Source organism: Leiobunum rupestre, chromosome 2 (assembly GCF_980474605.1).
Source record: "Leiobunum rupestre chromosome 2, qqLeiRupe1.1.hap1, whole genome shotgun sequence".
NCBI classification, from domain to species: Eukaryota; Metazoa; Arthropoda; class Arachnida; order Opiliones; family Sclerosomatidae; genus Leiobunum; species Leiobunum rupestre.
The window spans coordinates 85,319,040-85,337,181 of NC_143385.1; the positions used below are offsets into that span (position 1 = coordinate 85,319,040).

At 46.4% G+C, this 18,142-nt stretch overlaps 34 non-coding genes across 34 annotated transcripts; all 34 read right to left on the minus strand.

Moving 5' to 3' along the window:
- Nucleotides 1-518: 518 nt before the first annotated feature.
- On the minus strand, nucleotides 519-600 carry TRNAL-AAG (transfer RNA leucine (anticodon AAG)). The gene has a single exon. It is a non-coding gene; the product is annotated as a tRNA-Leu (tRNA).
- A 622-nt stretch (nucleotides 601-1,222) lies between these two features.
- Nucleotides 1,223-1,304, minus strand: TRNAL-CAG (transfer RNA leucine (anticodon CAG)). Its single transcript has one exon. It is a non-coding gene; the product is annotated as a tRNA-Leu (tRNA).
- A 94-nt stretch (nucleotides 1,305-1,398) lies between these two features.
- On the minus strand, nucleotides 1,399-1,481 carry TRNAL-UAG (transfer RNA leucine (anticodon UAG)). Its single transcript has one exon. It is a non-coding gene; the product is annotated as a tRNA-Leu (tRNA).
- Nucleotides 1,482-1,575: 94 nt separating this feature from the next.
- TRNAL-AAG (transfer RNA leucine (anticodon AAG)) lies at nucleotides 1,576-1,657 on the minus strand. The gene has a single exon. It is a non-coding gene; the product is annotated as a tRNA-Leu (tRNA).
- Nucleotides 1,658-1,751: 94 nt separating this feature from the next.
- TRNAL-AAG (transfer RNA leucine (anticodon AAG)) lies at nucleotides 1,752-1,833 on the minus strand. Its single transcript has one exon. It is a non-coding gene; the product is annotated as a tRNA-Leu (tRNA).
- A 446-nt stretch (nucleotides 1,834-2,279) lies between these two features.
- On the minus strand, nucleotides 2,280-2,361 carry TRNAL-AAG (transfer RNA leucine (anticodon AAG)). Its single transcript has one exon. It is a non-coding gene; the product is annotated as a tRNA-Leu (tRNA).
- A 270-nt stretch (nucleotides 2,362-2,631) lies between these two features.
- Nucleotides 2,632-2,713, minus strand: TRNAL-CAG (transfer RNA leucine (anticodon CAG)). Its single transcript has one exon. It is a non-coding gene; the product is annotated as a tRNA-Leu (tRNA).
- Nucleotides 2,714-2,807: 94 nt separating this feature from the next.
- TRNAL-UAG (transfer RNA leucine (anticodon UAG)) lies at nucleotides 2,808-2,890 on the minus strand. Its single transcript has one exon. It is a non-coding gene; the product is annotated as a tRNA-Leu (tRNA).
- Nucleotides 2,891-2,984: 94 nt separating this feature from the next.
- On the minus strand, nucleotides 2,985-3,066 carry TRNAL-AAG (transfer RNA leucine (anticodon AAG)). The gene has a single exon. It is a non-coding gene; the product is annotated as a tRNA-Leu (tRNA).
- Nucleotides 3,067-3,513: 447 nt separating this feature from the next.
- On the minus strand, nucleotides 3,514-3,595 carry TRNAL-AAG (transfer RNA leucine (anticodon AAG)). Its single transcript has one exon. It is a non-coding gene; the product is annotated as a tRNA-Leu (tRNA).
- Nucleotides 3,596-3,864: 269 nt separating this feature from the next.
- On the minus strand, nucleotides 3,865-3,946 carry TRNAL-UAG (transfer RNA leucine (anticodon UAG)). The gene has a single exon. It is a non-coding gene; the product is annotated as a tRNA-Leu (tRNA).
- A 273-nt stretch (nucleotides 3,947-4,219) lies between these two features.
- Nucleotides 4,220-4,301, minus strand: TRNAL-UAG (transfer RNA leucine (anticodon UAG)). The gene has a single exon. It is a non-coding gene; the product is annotated as a tRNA-Leu (tRNA).
- An 804-nt stretch (nucleotides 4,302-5,105) lies between these two features.
- Nucleotides 5,106-5,187, minus strand: TRNAL-UAG (transfer RNA leucine (anticodon UAG)). Its single transcript has one exon. It is a non-coding gene; the product is annotated as a tRNA-Leu (tRNA).
- Nucleotides 5,188-5,633: 446 nt separating this feature from the next.
- Nucleotides 5,634-5,715, minus strand: TRNAL-UAG (transfer RNA leucine (anticodon UAG)). The gene has a single exon. It is a non-coding gene; the product is annotated as a tRNA-Leu (tRNA).
- Nucleotides 5,716-5,985: 270 nt separating this feature from the next.
- On the minus strand, nucleotides 5,986-6,067 carry TRNAL-UAG (transfer RNA leucine (anticodon UAG)). Its single transcript has one exon. It is a non-coding gene; the product is annotated as a tRNA-Leu (tRNA).
- Nucleotides 6,068-6,337: 270 nt separating this feature from the next.
- On the minus strand, nucleotides 6,338-6,419 carry TRNAL-CAG (transfer RNA leucine (anticodon CAG)). The gene has a single exon. It is a non-coding gene; the product is annotated as a tRNA-Leu (tRNA).
- Nucleotides 6,420-6,513: 94 nt separating this feature from the next.
- TRNAL-UAG (transfer RNA leucine (anticodon UAG)) lies at nucleotides 6,514-6,595 on the minus strand. The gene has a single exon. It is a non-coding gene; the product is annotated as a tRNA-Leu (tRNA).
- Nucleotides 6,596-6,689: 94 nt separating this feature from the next.
- Nucleotides 6,690-6,771, minus strand: TRNAL-CAG (transfer RNA leucine (anticodon CAG)). Its single transcript has one exon. It is a non-coding gene; the product is annotated as a tRNA-Leu (tRNA).
- A 94-nt stretch (nucleotides 6,772-6,865) lies between these two features.
- On the minus strand, nucleotides 6,866-6,948 carry TRNAL-UAG (transfer RNA leucine (anticodon UAG)). The gene has a single exon. It is a non-coding gene; the product is annotated as a tRNA-Leu (tRNA).
- A 621-nt stretch (nucleotides 6,949-7,569) lies between these two features.
- On the minus strand, nucleotides 7,570-7,651 carry TRNAL-UAG (transfer RNA leucine (anticodon UAG)). The gene has a single exon. It is a non-coding gene; the product is annotated as a tRNA-Leu (tRNA).
- A 270-nt stretch (nucleotides 7,652-7,921) lies between these two features.
- Nucleotides 7,922-8,003, minus strand: TRNAL-UAG (transfer RNA leucine (anticodon UAG)). Its single transcript has one exon. It is a non-coding gene; the product is annotated as a tRNA-Leu (tRNA).
- A 630-nt stretch (nucleotides 8,004-8,633) lies between these two features.
- Nucleotides 8,634-8,715, minus strand: TRNAL-UAG (transfer RNA leucine (anticodon UAG)). Its single transcript has one exon. It is a non-coding gene; the product is annotated as a tRNA-Leu (tRNA).
- A 446-nt stretch (nucleotides 8,716-9,161) lies between these two features.
- On the minus strand, nucleotides 9,162-9,243 carry TRNAL-UAG (transfer RNA leucine (anticodon UAG)). Its single transcript has one exon. It is a non-coding gene; the product is annotated as a tRNA-Leu (tRNA).
- Nucleotides 9,244-9,513: 270 nt separating this feature from the next.
- TRNAL-UAG (transfer RNA leucine (anticodon UAG)) lies at nucleotides 9,514-9,595 on the minus strand. The gene has a single exon. It is a non-coding gene; the product is annotated as a tRNA-Leu (tRNA).
- A 94-nt stretch (nucleotides 9,596-9,689) lies between these two features.
- TRNAL-UAG (transfer RNA leucine (anticodon UAG)) lies at nucleotides 9,690-9,771 on the minus strand. Its single transcript has one exon. It is a non-coding gene; the product is annotated as a tRNA-Leu (tRNA).
- Nucleotides 9,772-10,042: 271 nt separating this feature from the next.
- On the minus strand, nucleotides 10,043-10,124 carry TRNAL-UAG (transfer RNA leucine (anticodon UAG)). Its single transcript has one exon. It is a non-coding gene; the product is annotated as a tRNA-Leu (tRNA).
- Nucleotides 10,125-10,219: 95 nt separating this feature from the next.
- On the minus strand, nucleotides 10,220-10,301 carry TRNAL-UAG (transfer RNA leucine (anticodon UAG)). The gene has a single exon. It is a non-coding gene; the product is annotated as a tRNA-Leu (tRNA).
- Nucleotides 10,302-10,571: 270 nt separating this feature from the next.
- On the minus strand, nucleotides 10,572-10,653 carry TRNAL-CAG (transfer RNA leucine (anticodon CAG)). Its single transcript has one exon. It is a non-coding gene; the product is annotated as a tRNA-Leu (tRNA).
- Nucleotides 10,654-11,100: 447 nt separating this feature from the next.
- Nucleotides 11,101-11,182, minus strand: TRNAL-CAG (transfer RNA leucine (anticodon CAG)). Its single transcript has one exon. It is a non-coding gene; the product is annotated as a tRNA-Leu (tRNA).
- Nucleotides 11,183-11,452: 270 nt separating this feature from the next.
- TRNAL-UAG (transfer RNA leucine (anticodon UAG)) lies at nucleotides 11,453-11,534 on the minus strand. Its single transcript has one exon. It is a non-coding gene; the product is annotated as a tRNA-Leu (tRNA).
- Nucleotides 11,535-12,685: 1,151 nt separating this feature from the next.
- On the minus strand, nucleotides 12,686-12,767 carry TRNAL-UAG (transfer RNA leucine (anticodon UAG)). Its single transcript has one exon. It is a non-coding gene; the product is annotated as a tRNA-Leu (tRNA).
- A 622-nt stretch (nucleotides 12,768-13,389) lies between these two features.
- On the minus strand, nucleotides 13,390-13,471 carry TRNAL-UAG (transfer RNA leucine (anticodon UAG)). Its single transcript has one exon. It is a non-coding gene; the product is annotated as a tRNA-Leu (tRNA).
- Nucleotides 13,472-14,269: 798 nt separating this feature from the next.
- Nucleotides 14,270-14,351, minus strand: TRNAL-UAG (transfer RNA leucine (anticodon UAG)). The gene has a single exon. It is a non-coding gene; the product is annotated as a tRNA-Leu (tRNA).
- A 2,030-nt stretch (nucleotides 14,352-16,381) lies between these two features.
- TRNAL-CAG (transfer RNA leucine (anticodon CAG)) lies at nucleotides 16,382-16,463 on the minus strand. The gene has a single exon. It is a non-coding gene; the product is annotated as a tRNA-Leu (tRNA).
- Nucleotides 16,464-18,142: the final 1,679 nt, after the last annotated feature.

The following is an 18,142-nucleotide window of genomic DNA, read 5'->3' on the forward strand; positions in this document are numbered from 1 at the left end:
GGGATTCAAACCCGCGCCCCCCAAGAGACTGGTGCTTTAAACCAGTGATATAGACCACTCGGCCACACTACCTTCGGGTAGCTTATTATTAACTAAAATTTTGTCTAAAGGCTGTAAAAAAGTTTTCCCATGCCCATAAAAACATACCTCTGGCAAAATTGAATAATGACAGAGGCGGGATTTGAACCCGCGCCCCCGAAGAGACTGGTGCCTAAAACCAGCGCCATAGACCACTCGGCCACACTGCTTTCGGATAGCTTATAATTAACTATAATATCGTCTAAATGCTGTAAAAAGGTTTTCCCATGCCCCTAAAAACATACCCCTGGCAAAATCGAACTATGACAGCGGCGGGATTCGAACCCGCGCCCCCGAAGAGACTGCTGCCTAAAACCAGCGCCATAGACCACTCGGCCACACTGCCTTCGGATAGCTTATTATTAACTATAATATCGTCTAAATGCTGTAAAAAGGTTTTCCCATGCCCCTAAAAACATACCCCTGGCAAAATCGAACTATGACAGCGGCGGGATTCGAACCCGCGCCCCCGAAGAGACTGGTGCCTTAAACCAGCGCCATAGACCACTCGGCCACGCTGCCTTCACGTGGATTTTTATTATCTAAAATATCGTCTAAATGCTGTAAAAAGGTTTTCCCATGCCCCTAAAAGCATACCTCTGTCAAAATTGAATAATGACAGCGGCGGGATCCAAACCCGCGCCCCCGAAGAGACTGCTGCCTAAAACCAGCGCCATAGACCACTCGGCCACTCTGCCTTCGGATAGCTTATTATTAACTATAATATCGTCTAAATGCTGTAAAAAGGTTTTCCCATGCCCCTAAAAACATACCCCTGGCAAAATCGAACTATGACAGCGGTGGGATTCGAACTCGCGCCCCCGAAGAGACTGGTGCCTTAAACCAGCGCCATAGACCACTCGGCCACACTGCCTTCGTGTTGATTATTATTAACTTAAATATCGTCTAAATGCAGTAAAATGTTTTTCCCACGCCCCTAAAAACATACCACTGGCAAAATTGAATAATAACAGCGGCGGGATTCGAACCCACGCCCCCGAAGAGACTGGTGCCTAAAACCAGCGCCATAGACCACTCGGCCACACTGCCTTCGGATAGCTTATTATTAACTTAAATATCGTCTTAATGCAGTTAAAAGTTTTTCCCATGCCCCTAAAAACATACCTCTGGCAAAATTGAAAAATGACAGCGGTGGGATTCGAACCCACGCCCCCGAAGAGACTGGTGCCTGAAACCAGCGCCATAGACCAATCGGCCACACTGCCTTCGTATAGCTTATTATTAACTAAAATATCGTCTAATTGCTGTAAAAAGGTTTTCCCATGCCCCTAAAAACATATCTCTGGCAAAACTGAATTATGACAGCGGCGGGATTTCGAACCCGCGCCCCCGAAGAGACTGGTGCCTAAAACCAGCGCCATAGACCACTCGGCCACACTGCCTTCTTGGGGATAACTATTAACTAAATTATCATCTAAATGCTGTAAAAAAGTGTTCCCATGCCCATAAAAACATACCTCTGGCAAAATTGAATAATGACAGCGGCGGGATTCGAACCCGCGCCCCCGAAGAGACTGGTGCCTTAAACCAGCGCCATAGACCACTCGGCCACGCTGCCTTCATGTGGATTTTTATTATCTTAAATGTCGTCTAATTGCTGTAAAAAGGTTTTCCCATGCCCGTAAAAACATACCTCTGGCAAAACTGAATTATGACAGCGGCGGGATTCGAACCCGCGCCCCCGAAGAGACTGGTGCCTTAAACCAGCGCCATAGACCACTCGGCCACGCTGCCTTCACGTGGATTTTTATTATCTAAAATATCGTCTAAATGCAGTAAAAAGTTTTTCCCATGCCCCTAAAAACATACCTCTGGCAAAATTGAATAATGACAGAGGCGGGATTTGAACCCGCGCCCCCGAAGAGACTGGTGCCTAAAACCAGCGCCATAGACCACTCGGCCACACTGCTTTCGGATAGCTTATTATTAACTATAATATCGTCTAAATGCTGTAAAAAGGTTTTCCCATGCCCCTAAAAACATACCCCTGGCAAAATCGAACTATGACAGCGGCGGGATTCGAACCCGCGCCCCCGAAGAGACTGCTGCCTAAAACCAGCGCCATAGACCACTCGGCCACACTGCCTTCGGATAGCTTATTATTAACTATAATATCGTCTAAATGCTGTAAAAAGGTTTTCCCATGCCCCTAAAAACATACCCCTGGCAAAATCGAACTATGACAGCGGCGGGATTCGAACCCGCGCCCCCGAACAGACTGGTGCCTTAAACCAGCGCCATTGACCACTCGGCCACACTGCCTTCGTGTTGATTATTATTAACTTAAATATCGTCTAAATGCAGTAAAATGTTTTTCCCACGCCCCTAAAAACATACCACTGGCAAAATTGAATAATAACAGCGGCGGGATTCGAACCCACGCCCCCGATGAGACTGGTGCCTAAAACCAGCGCCATAGACCACTCGGCCACACTGCCTTCGGATAGCTTATTATTAACTAAAATATCGTCTTAATGCAGTTAAAAGTTTTTCCCATGCCCCTAAAAACATACCTCTGGCAAAATTGAAAAATGACAGCGGTGGGATTCGAACCCACGCCCCCGAAGAGACTGGTGCCTGAAACCAGCGCCATAGACCACTCGGCCACACTGCCTTCGTATAGCTTATTATTAACTAAAATATCGCCTAATTGCTGTAAAAAGGTTTTCCCATGCCCCTAAAAACATATCTCTGGCAAAACTGAATTATGACAGCGGCGGGATTTCGAACCCGCGCCCCCGAAGAGACTGGTGCCTAAAACCAGCGCCATAGACCACTCGGCCACACTGCCTTCATGGGGATAACTATTAACTAAATTATCATCTAAATGCTGTAAAAAAGTGTTCCCATGCCCATAAAAACATACGTCTGGCAAAATTGAATAATGACAGCGGCGGGATTCGAACCCGCGCCCCCGAAGAGACTGATGCCTTAAACCAGCGCCATAGACCACTCGGCCACGCTGCCTTCATGTGGATTTTTATTATCTAAAATGTCGTCTAATTGCTGTAAAAAGGTTTTCCCATGCCCCTAAAAACATACCTCTGGCAAAACTGAATTATGACAGCGGCGAGATTTCGAACCCGCGCCCCCGAAGAGACTGGTGCCTAAAACCAGCGCCATAGACCACTCGGCCACACTGCCTTCGTGTGGGTTATTATTAACTAAAATATCGTCTAAATTCTGTAAAAAGATTTTCCCATGCACCTAAAAACATACCTCTGGCAAAATTGAATAATGACAGCGGCGGGATTCAAACCCACGCCCCCGAAGAGACTGGTGCCTATAACCAGCGCCATAGCCCACTCGGCCACACTGCCATCTAGTGGCTTATTATTAACTAAAATATCCTCTAAATTCTGTAAAAAGATTTTACCATGCCCCTAAAAACATACCTCTGGCAAAACTGAATTATGACAGCGGCGGGATTCGAACCCGCGCCCCCGAAGAGACTGGTGCCTTAAACCAGCGCCATAGACGACTCGGCCACACTGCCTTCGTGAGAATTATTATTAACTAAAATTACGTCTAAATGCTGTAAAAAGGTTTTCCGATGCTCCAAAAACATAACTCTGGCAAAAACGAATTATGACAGCGGCGGGATTCGAACACGCGCCCCCGAAGAGACTGGTGCCTATAACCAGCGCCATAGCCCACTCGGCCACACTGCCATTATGTGGCTTATTATTAACCAAAATATCGTCTAAATGCTGTAAAAAGGTTTTCCCATGCCCCTAAAAACATACCTCTTTCAAAATCGAATCATGACAGCGGCGGGATTCGAACCCGCGCCCCCGAAGAGACTGGTGCCTAAAACCAGCGCCATAGACCACTCGGCCACACTGCCTTCGTGCGGATTATTATTAACTAAAATATCGTCTAAATGCTGTAAAAAGGTTTTCCCATGCCATTAAAAACATACCTCTGGCAAAATCGAATTATGACAGCGGCGGGATTCGAACCCGCTCCCCCCCCGAAGAGATTGGTGCCTAAAACCAGCGCCACAGACGATTCGGCCACACCGCGTTCGTGTGGATTATTATTTACTAAAATATCGTCTAAATGCTGTAAAAAGGTTTTTCCATGCCCCTAAAAACATACCTCTGGCAAAATCAAATTATGACAGCGGCGGGATTCGAACCCGCGCCCCCGAAGAGACTCGTGCCTAAAACCAGCGCCATAGACCACTCGGCCACACTGCCTTCGTTTGGATTAATATTAACCAAAATATCGTCTAAATGCTGTAAAAAGGTTTTCCCACGCCCCTAAAAACATACCTCTGGCAAAATCGAATTATGACAGCGGCTGGATTCGAACCCGCGCCCCCGAAGAGACTGGTGCATAAAACCAGCGCTATAGACCACTCGGCCACACTGCCTTCGTGCGGATTATTATTAACTAAAATATCGTCTAAATGCTGTAAAAAGGTTTTCCCATGCCATTAAAAACATACCTCTGGCAAAATCGAATTATTACAGCGGCGGGATTCGAACCCGCGCCCCCGAAGAGATTGGTGCCTAAAACCAGCGCCACAGACGATTCGGCCACACTGCCATTATGTGGCTTATTATTAACCAAAATATCGTCTAAATGCTGTAAAAAGGTTTTCCCATGCCCCTAAAAACATACCTCTGGCAAAATCGAATTATGACAGCGGCGGGATTCGAACTCGCGCCCCCGAAGAGACTGGTGCCTAAAACCAGCGCCATAGACAACTCGGCCACACTGCCTTTGTGCGGATTATTATTAACTAAAATATCGTCTAAATGCTGTAAAAAGGTTTTCCCATGCCATTAAAAACATACCTCTGGCAAAATCGAATAATGACAGCGGCGGGATTCGAACCCGTCCCCCCCCCCCCGAAGAGATTGGTGCCTAAAACCAGCGCCACAGACGATTCGGCCACACTGCGTTCGTGTGGATTATTATTTACTAAAATATCGTCTAAATGCTGTAAAAAGGTTTTCCCATGCCCCTAAAAACATACCTCTATCAAAATCAAATTATGACAGCGGCGGGATTCGAACCCGCGCCCCCGATGAGACTGGTGCCTAAAACCAGCGCCATAGACCACTCGGCCACACTGTCTACGTGTGGATTACTATTTACTAAACTATCATGTAAATGCTGTAAAAAAGTTTTCCCATGCCCCTAAAAACATACCTCTGGCAAAATTGAATAAGGAGAGCGGCGGGATTCGAAACCGTGCCCCCGAAGAGACTGGTGCCTAAAACCAGCGCCATAGACCACTCGGCCACACTGCCTTCGTGTGGATAATTATTAACTAAAATATTGTCTAAATTCTGTAAAAAGATTTTCCCATGCACCTAAAAACATACCTCTGGCAAAATTGAATAATGACAGCGGGAGGATTCAAACCCGCGCCCCCGAAGAGACTGGTGCCTAAAACCAGCGGCATGGACCACTCGGCCACGCTGCCTTCATGTGGATTTTTATTATCTAAAATATCGTCAAAATGCTGTAAAAAGGTTTTCCCATGCCCCTAAAAACGTACCTCTGGCAAAATCGAATTATGACAGCGGCGGGATTCGAACCCGCGCCCCCGAAGAGACTGGTGCCTAAAACCAGCGCCATAGACCACTCGGCCACACTGCCATTATGTGGCTTATTATTAACCAAAATATCGTCTAAATGCTGTAAAAAGGTTTTCCCATGCCCCTAAAAACATACCTCTGGCAAAATCGAATCATGACAGCGGCGGGATTCGAACACGCGCCCCCGAAGAGACTCGTGCCTAAAACCAGCGCCATAGACCACTCGACCACACTGCCTTCGTGTGGAGTAATATTAACCAAAATATCGTCTAAATGCTGTAAAAAGGTTTTCCCACGCCCCTAAAAACATACCTCTGGCAAAATAGAATTATGACAGCGGCGGGAATCGAACCCGCGCCCCCAAAGAGACTGGTGCCTAAAACCAGCGCCATAGACCACTCGGCCACACTGCCATTATGTGGCTTATTATTAACCAAAATATCGTCTAAATGCTGTAAAAAGGTTTTCCCATGCCCCTAAAAACATACCTCTGGCAAAATCGAATTATGACAGCGGCGGGATTCGAACCCGCGCCCCCGAAGAGACTGGTGCCTGAAACCAGCGCCACAGACGATTCGGCCACACTGCCATTATGTGGCTTATTATTAACCAAAACATCGTCTAAATGCTGTAAAAAGGTTTTCCCATGCCCCTAAAAACATACCTCTGGCAAAATCGAATTATGACAGCGGCGGGATTCGAACCCGCGCCCCCGAAGAGACTGGTGCCTGAAACCAGCGCTATAGACCACTCGGCCACACTGCCTTCGTGCGGATTATTATTAACCAAAACATCGTCTAAATGCTGTAAAAAGGTTTTCCCATGCCCCTAAAAACATACCTCTGGCAAAATCGAATTATGACAGCGGCGGGATTCGAACCCGCGCCCCCGAAGAGACTGGTGCCTAAAACCAGCGCCATAAACCACTCGGCCACACTGCCTTCGTGCGGATTATTATTAACTAAAATATCGTCTAAATGCTGTAAAAAGGTTTTCCCATGCCATTAAAAACATACCTCTGGCAAAATCGAATTATGACAGCGGCGGGATTCGAACCCACGCCCCCGAAGAGACTGGTGCCTGAAACCAGCGCCATAGACCACTCGGCCACACTGCCTTCGTATAGCTTATTATTAACTAAAATATCGTCTAATTGCTGTAAAAAGGTTTTCCCATGCCCCTAAAAACATATCTCTGGCAAAACTGAATTATGACAGCGGCGGGATTTCGAACCCGCGCCCCCGAAGAGACTGGTGCCTAAAACCAGCGCCATAGACCACTCGGCCACACTGCCTTCATGAGGATAACTATTAACTAAATTATCATCTAAATGCTGTAAAAAAGTGTTCCCATGCCCCTAAAAACATACCCCTGGCAAAATCGAACTATGACAGCGGCGGAATTCGAACCCGCGCCCCCGAAGAGACTGCTGCCTAAAACCAGCGCCATAGACGACTCGGCCACACTGCCTTCGTGAGAATTATTATTAACTAAAATTACGTCTAAATGCTGTAAAAAGGTTTTCCGATGCTCCAAAAACATAACTCTGGCAAAAACGAATTATGACAGCGGCGGGATTCGAACACGCGCCCCCGAAGAGACTGGTGCCTATAACCAGCGCCATAGCCCACTCGGCCACACTGCCTTCGTGCGGATTATTATTAACTAAAATATCGTCTAAATGCTGTAAAAAGGTTTTCCCATGCCATTAAAAACATACCTCTGGCAAAATCGAATTATGACAGCGGCGGGATTCGAACCCGCGCCCCCGAAGAGACTGGTGCCTAAAACCAGCGGCATGGACCACTCGGCCACGCTGCCTTCATGTGGCTTATTATTAACCAAAATATCGTCTAAATGCTGTAAAAAGGTTTTCCCATGCCCCTAAAAACATACCTCTGGCAAAATCGAATTATGACAGCGGCGGGATTCGAACCCGCGCCCCCGAAGAGACTGGTGCCTAAAACCAGCGCCATAGACCACTCGGCCACACTGCCTTCGTGCGGATTATTATTAACTAAAATATCGTCTAAATGCTGTAAAAAGGTTTTCCCATGCCATTAAAAACATACCTCTGGCAAAATCGAATTATGACAGCGGCGGGATTCGAACCCGCCCCCCCGAAGAGATTGGTGCCTAAAACCAGCGCCACAGACGATTCGGCCACACCGCGTTCGTGTGGATTATTATTTACTAAAATATCGTCTAAATGCTGTAAAAAGGTTTTTCCATGCCCCTAAAAACATACCTCTGGCAAAATCAAATTATGACAGCGGCGGGATTCGAACCCGCGCCCCCGAAGAGACTCGTGCCTAAAACCAGCGCCATAGACCACTCGGCCACACTGCCTTCGTTTGGATTAATATTAACCAAAATATCGTCTAAATGCTGTAAAAAGGTTTTAACATGCCATTAAAAACATACCTCTGGCAAAATCGAATTATTACAGCGGCGGGATTCGAACCCGCGCCCCCGAAGAGATTGGTGCCTAAAACCAGCGCCACAGACGATTCGGCCACACTGCCATTATGTGGCTTATTATTAACCAAAATATCGTCTAAATGCTGTAAAAAGGTTTTCCCATGCCCCTAAAAACATACCTCTGGCAAAATCGAATTATGACAGCGGCGGGATTCGAACCCGCGCCCCCGAAGAGACTGGTGCCTAAAACCAGCGCCATAGACAACTCAGCCACACTGCCTTTGTGCGGATTATTATTAACTAAAATATCGTCTAAATGCTGTAAAAAGGTTTTCCCATGCCATTAAAAACATACCTCTGGCAAAATCGAATAATGACAGCGGCGGGATTCGAACCCGTCCCCCCCCCCCCCCGAAGAGATTGGTGCCTAAAACCAGCGCCACAGACGATTCGGCCACACTGCGTTCGTGTGGATTATTATTTACTAAAATATCGTCTAAATGCTGTAAAAAGGTTTTCCCATGCCCCTAAAAACATACCTCTATCAAAATCAAATTATGACAGCGGCGGGATTCGAACCCGCGCCCCCGATGAGACTGGTGCCTAAAACCAGCGCCATAGACCACTCGGCCACACTGTCTACGTGTGGATTACTATTTACTAAACTATCATGTAAATGCTGTAAAAAAGTTTTCCCATGCCCCTAAAAACATACCTCTGGCAAAATTGAATAAGGAGAGCGGCGGGATTCGAAACCGTGCCCCCGAAGAGACTGGTGCCTAAAACCAGCGCCATAGACAACTCAGCCACACTGCCTTTGTGCGGATTATTATTAACTAAAATATCGTCTAAATTCTGTAAAAAGATTTTCCCATGCACCTAAAAACATACCTCTGGCAAAATTGAATAATGACAGCGGGAGGATTCAAACCCGCGCCCCCGAAGAGACTGGTGCCTAAAACCAGCGGCATGGACCACTCGGCCACGCTGCCTTCATGTGGATTTTTATTATCTAAAATATCGTCAAAATGCTGTAAAAAGGTTTTCCCATGCCCCTAAAAACATACCTCTGGCAAAATCGAATTATGACAGCGGCGGGATTCGAACCCGCGCCCCCGAAGAGACTGGTGCCTAAAACCAGCGCCATAGACCACTCGGCCACACTGCCATTATGTGGCTTATTATTAACCAAAATATCGTCTAAATGCTGTAAAAAGGTTTTCCCATGCCCCTAAAAACATACCTCTGGCAAAATCGAATTATGACAGCGGCGGGATTCGAACACGCGCCCCCGAAGAGACTCGTGCCTAAAACCAGCGCCATAGACCACTCGGCCACACTGCCTTCGTGTGGAGTAATATTAACCAAAATATCGTCTAAATGCTGTAAAAAGGTTTTCCCACGCCCCTAAAAACATACCTCTGGCAAAATAGAATTATGACAGCGGCGGGAATCGAACCCGCGCCCCCAAAGAGACTGGTGCCTAAAACCAGCGCCATAGACCACTCGGCCACACTGCCATTATGTGGCTTATTATTAACCAAAATATCGTCTAAATGCTGTAAAAAGGTTTTCCCATGCCCCTAAAAACATACCTCTGGCAAAATCGAATTATGACAGCGGCGGGATTCGAACCCGCGCCCCCGAAGAGACTGGTGCCTAAAACCAGCGCCATAGACCACTCGGCCACACTGCCTTCGTGCGGCTTATTATTAACTAAAATATCGTCTAAATGCTGTAAAAAGGTTTTCAAATGCCATTAAAAACATACCTCTGGCAAAATCGAATTATGACAGCGGCGGGATTCGAACCCGCCCCCCCCGAAGAGATTGGTGCCTAAAACCAGCGCCACAGACGATTCGGCCACACTGCGTTCGTGTGGATTATTATTTACTAAAATATCGTCTAAATGCTGTAAAAAGGTTTTCCCATGCCCCTAAAAACATACCTCTGGCAAAATCAAATTATGACAGCGGCGGGATTCGAACCCGCGCCCCCGAAGAGACTCGTGCCTAAAACCAGCGCCATAGACCACTCGGCCACACTGCCTTCGTTTAGATTACTATTAAATAAAATATCGTCTAAATGCTGTAAAAAGGTTTTCCCATGCCCCGAAAAAACATACCTCTGGCAAAAACGAATTATGACCGCGGCGGGATTCGAACCCACGCCCCCGAAGACACTGGTGCCTAAAACCAGCGCCATTGACCACTCGGCCACACAGCCTTCGTGTGGATTGCTATTAACTAAAATATCGTCTAAATGCTGTAAAAAGGTTTTCCCATGCCCCTAAAAACATACCTCTGGCAAAATTGAATAATGCAAGCGGCGGGATTCGAACCCGCACCCCCGAAGAGACTGGTGTCTAAAACAAGCACCAAAGACCACTCGGCCACACTGCCTTCTTGTGGATTACTATTAATTAAAATATCATCTAAATGCTGTAAAAAGGTTTTCCCATGCCCCTAAAAACATACCTCTGGAAAAATTGAAATATGACATCGGCGGGATTCGAACCCGCGCCCCCGAAGAGACTGGTGCCTGAAACCAGCGCCATAGACCACTCGGCCACACTGCCTTCGTGTGGATTATTATTAACTAAAATATCGTCTAATTTCTGTAAAAAGGTTTTCCCATGCCCCTAAAAACATACCTCTGGAAAAATTGAAATATGACAGCGGCGGGTTTTGAACCCGCGCCCACGAAGAGACTGGTGCCTATAACCAACGCCATAGACCACTCAGCCACACTGCCTTCGTGTGGATTTCTATTAACTAAAATTTCATCTAAATGCTGTAAAAAAGTTTTCCCATGCCCTTAAAAACATAGCTCTGGCAAAATTGAATAATGACAGCGGCGGGATTCGAACCCGCGCTTACGAAGAGACTGGTGCCTATAACCAACGCCATAGACCACTGGGCCACACTGCCTTCGTGTGGATTGCTATTAACAAAAAATTTCATCTAAATGCTGTAAAAAATGTTTCCCATGCCCCTAAAAACATACCTGTGGCAAAACTGAATTATGATAGCGGCGGGATTCGAACCCGCGCCCCCGAAGAGACTGGTGCCTGAAACCAGCGCCTTAGACCACTCGGCCACACTGCCTTCGGGTAGTTTATTATTAACTAAAATATTGTCTAAATTCTGTAAAAAGATTTTCCCATTCACCTAAAAACATACCTCAGGCAAAATTGAATAATGACAGCGGCGGGATTCGATCCCGTGCCCCCGAAGAGACTGGTGCCTAAAACCAGTGCCATAGACCACTCGGCCACACCGCCTTCGTGTGGATATTTATTAACTAAAATATCGTCTAAATGCTGTAAAAAGGTTATCCCATGCCCCTAAAAACATACCTCTGGCAAAATTGAATACTGACAGCGGCGGGATTCGAACCCGCGCCCCCGAAGAGACTGGTGCCTAAAACCAGAGCCATAGACCACTCGGCCACACCGCCTTCGTGTCGATTGCTATTAACTAAAATATTGTCATAATGTTATAAAAAGGTTTTCCAATGCCCCTAAAAACATAAGTCTGGCAAAATCGAATTATGACAGCGGCGGGATTCAAACCCACGCCCCCGAAGAGACTGGTGCCTAAAACCAGCGCCATAGACCACTAGGCCACACCGCCTTCGTGTGGATATTTATTAACTAAAATATCGCCTAAATGCTGTAAAAAGGTTTTCCCATGCCCCTAAAAACATACCTCTGGCAAAATTGAATAGTGACAGCTGCGGGATTCGAACCCGCGCCCCCGAAGAGACTGGTGCCTAAAACCAGAGCCATAGACCAATCGGCAACACTGCCTTCTTGTAGTTTACTATTAACTAAAATATCATCTTAATGCTGTAAAAAGGTTTTCCCATGCCCCTAAAAACATACCTCTGGCAAAATTGAATTATGACAGCGGCGGGATTTGAACCCGCGCCTCCGAAGAGACTGGTGCCTAAAATCACGGCCATAGACCACTCGGCCACACTGCCTTCGTGGGGGTTATTATTAACTAAAATATTGCCTAAATGCTGTAAAAAGGATTTCCCATGCCCCTTAAAGCGAACCTCTGGCAAAATTGAACAATGACAGCGGCGGGATTTGAACCCGCGCCCCCGAAGAGACTGGTGCCTAAAACCAGCGCCATAGTACACTCGGCCACACTGCCTTCGTGTGGATTATTACTAACTAAAATATCGTCTAATTTCTGTAAAAAGATTTTCCCAGGCACCTAAAAACATATCTCTGGCAAAATTGAATAATGACAGCAGCTGCATACGAACCCGTGCCCCCGAAGAGACTGGTCCCTAAAACCAGCGCCATAGAGCACTCGGCCACACTGCCTTCGGGTAGCTTATTATTAACTAAAATATCGTCTAAATTCTGTAAAAAGATTTTCCCATGCACCTAAAAACATACCTCTGGCAAAATTGAATAATGACAGCAGCGAGGATTCGAACCAGCGCCCCCGAAGAGACTGGTGCCTAAAACCAGCGCCATAGACCACTCGGCCACACTGCCTTCGTGTGACATATTATTTACTAAAATATCGTGTAAATTCTGTAAAAAGATTTTCCAATGCACCTCAAAACATACCTCTGGCAAAATCGAATACTGACAGCGGCGGGATTCGAACCCACGCCCCCGAAGAGACTGGTGCCTAAAACCAGCGCCATAGACCACTCGGCCACGCTGCCTTCATGTGAATTTTTATTATTTAAAATATCGTCTTAATGCTGTAAAACGGTTTTCCCATGCCCCTAACAGCATAACTCTGGCAAAATCGAATACTGACAGCGGCGGGATTCGAACCCACGCCCCCGAAGAGACTGGTGCCTAAAACCAGCGCCATAGACCACTCGGCCACACAGCCTTCCTGAGGATTTTTATTAACTAAAATATCGTCTAAATGCTGTAAAAAGGTTTTCCTATGCCCCTAAAAACATACCTCTGGCAAAATCGAATTATGACAGCGGCGGGATTGGAACCCGCGCCCCCGAATAGACTGCTGCCTTAAATCAGCGCCATAGACCACTCGGCCACACTGCCTTCCGGTAGCTAATTATTAACTAAAATATCGTCTAAAGGCTGTAAAAAGGTTTTCACATGCCCCTAAAAGCATACCTCGGGCAAAATTGAATAATGACATCGGCGGAATTCGAACCCGCGCCCCCGAAGAGACTGGTGCCTAAAACCAGCGCCATAGACCACTCGGCCACACTGCCTTCGTGTGGATTATTATTAAATAAAATATTGTCTAAATGCTGCAAAAAGGTTTTCCTATGCCCCTAAAAACATACCTCTGGCAAAATGGAATTATGACAGCGGCGGGATTTGAACCCGCGCCCCCGAAGAGACTGGTGCCTAAAACCAGCGCCATAGACCACTCGGCCACACCGCCTTCGTGTGGATTACTATTAACTAAAATATCATCTAAATTCTGTAAAAAGATTTTCCAATGCTACTAAAAACATACCTCTGGCAAAATCGAATACTGACAGCGACGGGATTCGAACCCACGCCCCCGAAGAGATTGGTGCCTAAAACCAGCGCCATAGACCACTCGGCCACGCTGCCTTCATGCGAATTTTTATTATTTAAAATATCGTCTTAATGCTGTAAAACGGTTTTCCCCTGCCCCTAACAGCATAACTCTGGCAAAATCGAATACTGACAGCGGCGGGATTCGACCACACGCCCCCGAAGAGACTGGTGCCTCAAACCAGCGCCATAGACCACTCGGCCACACAGCCTTCGTGAGGATTTTTATTAACTAAAATATCGTCTAAATGCTGTAAAAAGGTTTTCCCATGCCCTTAAAAACATAGCTCTGGCAAAATTGAATAATGACAGCGGCGGGATTCGAACCCGCGCCCACGAAGAGACTGGTGCCTATAACCAACGCCATAGACCACTGGGCCACACTGCCTTCGTGTGGATTGCTATTAACTAAAATTTCATCTAAATGCTGTAAAAAATGTTTCCCATGCCCCTAAAAACATACCTCTGGCAAAATCGAATTATGACAGCGGCGGAATTCGAACCCGCGCCCCCGAAGAGACTGGTGCCTAAAACCAGCGCCATAGACCACTCGGCCACACTGCCTTCGTGTGAATTATTATTAAATAAAATATTGTCTAAATGCTGCAAAAAGGTTTTCCTATGCCCCTAAAAACATACCTCTGGCAAAATCGAATTATGACAGCGGCGGGATTTGAACCCGCGCCCCCGAACAGACTGGTGCCTAAAACCAGCGCCATAGACCACTCGGCCACACTGCCTTCGGGTAACTTTTTATTAACTAAAATATCGTCTAAATGCCGTAAAAAGGTTTTGCCATGCTCCTAAAAACATACCTCTGGCAAAATTGAACTTGGACAGCGGCGTGATTCGAACCCGCGCCCCCGAAGAGACTGGTGCCTAAAACCAGCGGCATAGACCACTCGGCCACGGTGCCTTCATGTGGATTTCTATTATCTAAAATATCGTCTTATTGCTGTAAAAAGGTTTTCCCATGCCCCTTAAAGCATACCTCTGGCAAAATTGAATAATTTCAGCGGCGGGATTCGAACCCGCGCCCCGAAGAGACTGGTGCCTTAAACCAGCGCCATAGACCACTCCGCCACACTGCCTTCGTGTGGATTACTATTAACTAAAATATCGTCATAATGTTATAAAAAGGTTTTCCCATGCCCCTAAAAACATAAGTCTGGCAAAATTGAATTATGACAGTGGCGGGATTCGAACACTCGCCCCCGAAGAGACTGGTGCCTAAAACCAGCGCCATAGACCAGTCGGCCACACTTCCTTCGGGTAGCTTATTATTAACTAAAATTTCGTCTAAATGCTGTAAAAAGGTTTTCCCATGCCCCGAAAAAACATACCTCTGGCAAAATCGAATTATGACAGCTGCGGGATTCGAACCCGCGCCCCCGAAGTGAATGGTGCCTAAAACCAGCGCCATAGACCACTCGGCCACACAGCCTTCTTGTGGATTGCTATTAACTAAAATATCATCTAAATGCTGTAAAAAGGTTTTCCCATGCCCCTAAAAACATACCTCTGGCAAAACCGAATTATGACAGCGGCGGGATTTGAACCCGTGCCCCAGAAAGACTGTTGCCTAAACCCAGCGCCATAGACCACTCGGCCACACTGCCTTCGTGTAGATTACTATTAAATAAAATATCGTCTAAATGCTGTAAAAAGGTTTTCCCATGCCCCGAAAAAACATACCTCTGGCAAAAACGAATTATGACAGCGGCGGGATTCGAACCCACGCCCCCGAAGAGACTGGTGCCTAAAACCAGCGCCATAGACCACTCGGCCACACAGCCTTCGTGTGGATTGCTATTAACTAAAATATCGTCTAAATGCTGTAAAAAGGTTTTCCCATGCCAATAAAAACATACCTCTGGCAAAATTGAATAATGACAGCGGCGGGATTCGAACCCGCACCCCCGAAGAGACTGGTGTCTAAAACAAGCACCAAAGACCACTCGGCCACACTGCCTTCTTGTGGATTACTATTAACTAAAATATCATCTAAATGCTGTAAAAAGGTTTTCCCATGCCCCTAAAAACATACCTCTGGAAAAATTGAAATATGACATCGGCGGGATTCGAACCCGCGCCCCCGAAAAGACTGGTGCCTAAAAACAGCGCCATAGACCACTCGGCCACACTGCCTTCGTTTGGATTTTTATTAACTAAAATATCGTCTAAATGCTGTAAAAAGGTTTTCCTATGCCCCTAAAAACATACCTCTGGCAAAATCGAATTATCACAGCGGCGGGATTGGAACCCGCGCCCCCGAAGAGACTGCTGCCTTAAATCAGCGCCATAGACCACTTGGCCACACTGCCTTCCGGTAGCTTATTATTAACTAAAATATCGTCTAAAGGCTGTAAAAAGGTTTTCACATGCCCCTAAAAGCATACCTCTGGCAAAATTGAATAATGACAGCGGCGGGATTCGAACCCGAACCCCCGAAGAGACTGGTGCCTAAAACCAGCACCATAGACCACTCCGCCACACTGCCTTGGTGTGGATTACTATTAACTAAAGTATCATCTAAATTCTGTAAAAAAGTTTTCTCATGCCCTTAAAAACATAGCTCTGGCAAAATTGAATAATGACAGCGGCGGGATTCGAACCCGCGCCCACGACGAGACTGGTGCCTATAACCAACGCCATAGACCACTCGGCCACACTGCCTTCGTATGGATTGCTATTAACTAAAATTTCATCTAAATGCTGTAAAAAATGTTTCCCATGCCCCTAAAAACATACCTCTGGCAAAACGGAATTATGATAGCGGCGGGATTCGAACCCGCGCCCCCGAAGAGACTGGTGCCTGAAACCAGCGCCATAGACCACTCGGCCACACTGGCTTCGGGTAGTTTATTATTAACTAAAATATTGTCTAAATTCTGTAAAAAGATTTTCCCATTCACCTAAAAACATACCTCTGGCAAAATTGAATAATGACAGCGGCGGGATTCGATCCCGTGCCCCCGAAGAGACTGGTGCCTAAAACCAGTGCCAAAGACCACTCGGCCACACTGCCTTCGTGTGAATTACTATTAACTAGAATATCGTCATAATGTTATAAAAAGGTTTTCTCATCCCCCAAAAAACATAAGTCTGGCAAAATTGAATTATGACGGTGGCGTGATTCGAAACCGCGCCCCCGAAGAGACTGGTGCATATAACCAACGCCATAGACCACTGGGCCACACTGCCTTCGTGTGGATTGCTATTAACTCAAATTTCATCTAAATGCTGTAAAAAATGTTTCCCATGCCCCTAAAAACATACCTCTGGCAAAATCGAATTATGACAGCGGCGGAATTCGAACCCGCGCCCCCGAAGAGACTGGTGCCTAAAACCAGCGCCATAGACCAGTCGGCCACACTGCATTCGTGTGAATTATTATTAAATAAAATATTGTCTAAATGCTGCAAAAAGGTTTTCCTATGCCCCTAAAAACATACCTCTGGCAAATTCGAATTATGACAGCGGAGGGATTTGAACCCGCGCCCCCGAACAGACTGGTGCCTAAAACCAGCGCCATAGACCACTCGGCCAAACTGCCTTCGGGTAACTTTTTATTAACTATAATATCGTCTAAATGCTGTAAAAAGGTTTTGCCATGCTCCTAAAAACATACCTCTGGCAAAATTGAACTTAGACAGCGGCGTGATTCGAACCCGCGCCCCCGAAGAGACTGGTGCCTAAAATCAGCGGCATAGACCACTCGGCCACGGTGCCTTCATGTGGATTTCTATTATCTAAAATATCGTCTTATTGCTGTAAAAAGGTTTTCCCATGCCCCTTAAAGCATACCTCTGGCAAAATTGAATAATTTCAGCGGCGGGATTCGAACCCGCGCCCCGAAGAGACTGGTGCCTTAAACCAGCGCCATAGACCACTCCGCCACACTGCCTTCGTGTGGATTACTATTAACTAAAATATCGTCATAATGTTATAAAAAGGTTTTCCCATGCCCCTAAAAACATAAGTCTGGCAAAATCGAATTATGACAGTGGCGGGATTCGAACACTCGCCCCCGAAGAGACTGGTGCCTAAAACCAGCGCCATAGACCACTCGGCCACACTTCCTTCGGGTAGCTTATTATTAACTAAAATTTCGTCTAAATGCTGTAAAAAGGTTTTCCCATGCCCCGAAAAAACATACCTCTGGCAAAATCGAATTATGACAGCTGCGGGATTCGAACCCGCGCCCCCGAAGTGAATGGTGCCTAAAACCAGCGCCATAGACCACTCGGCCACACTGCCTTCTTGTGGATTGCTATTAACTAAAATATCATCTAAATGCTGTAAAAAGGTTTTCCCATGCCCCTAAAAACATACCTCTGGCAAAACCGAATTATGACAGCGGCGGGATTTGAACCCGTGCCCCAGAAGAGACTGGTGCCTAAACCCAGCGCCATAGACCACTCGGCCACACTGCCTTCGTGTGGATTGCTATTAACTAAAATATCATCTAAATGCTGTAAAAAGGTTTTCCCATGCCCCTAAAAACATACCTCTGGCAAAACCGAATTAT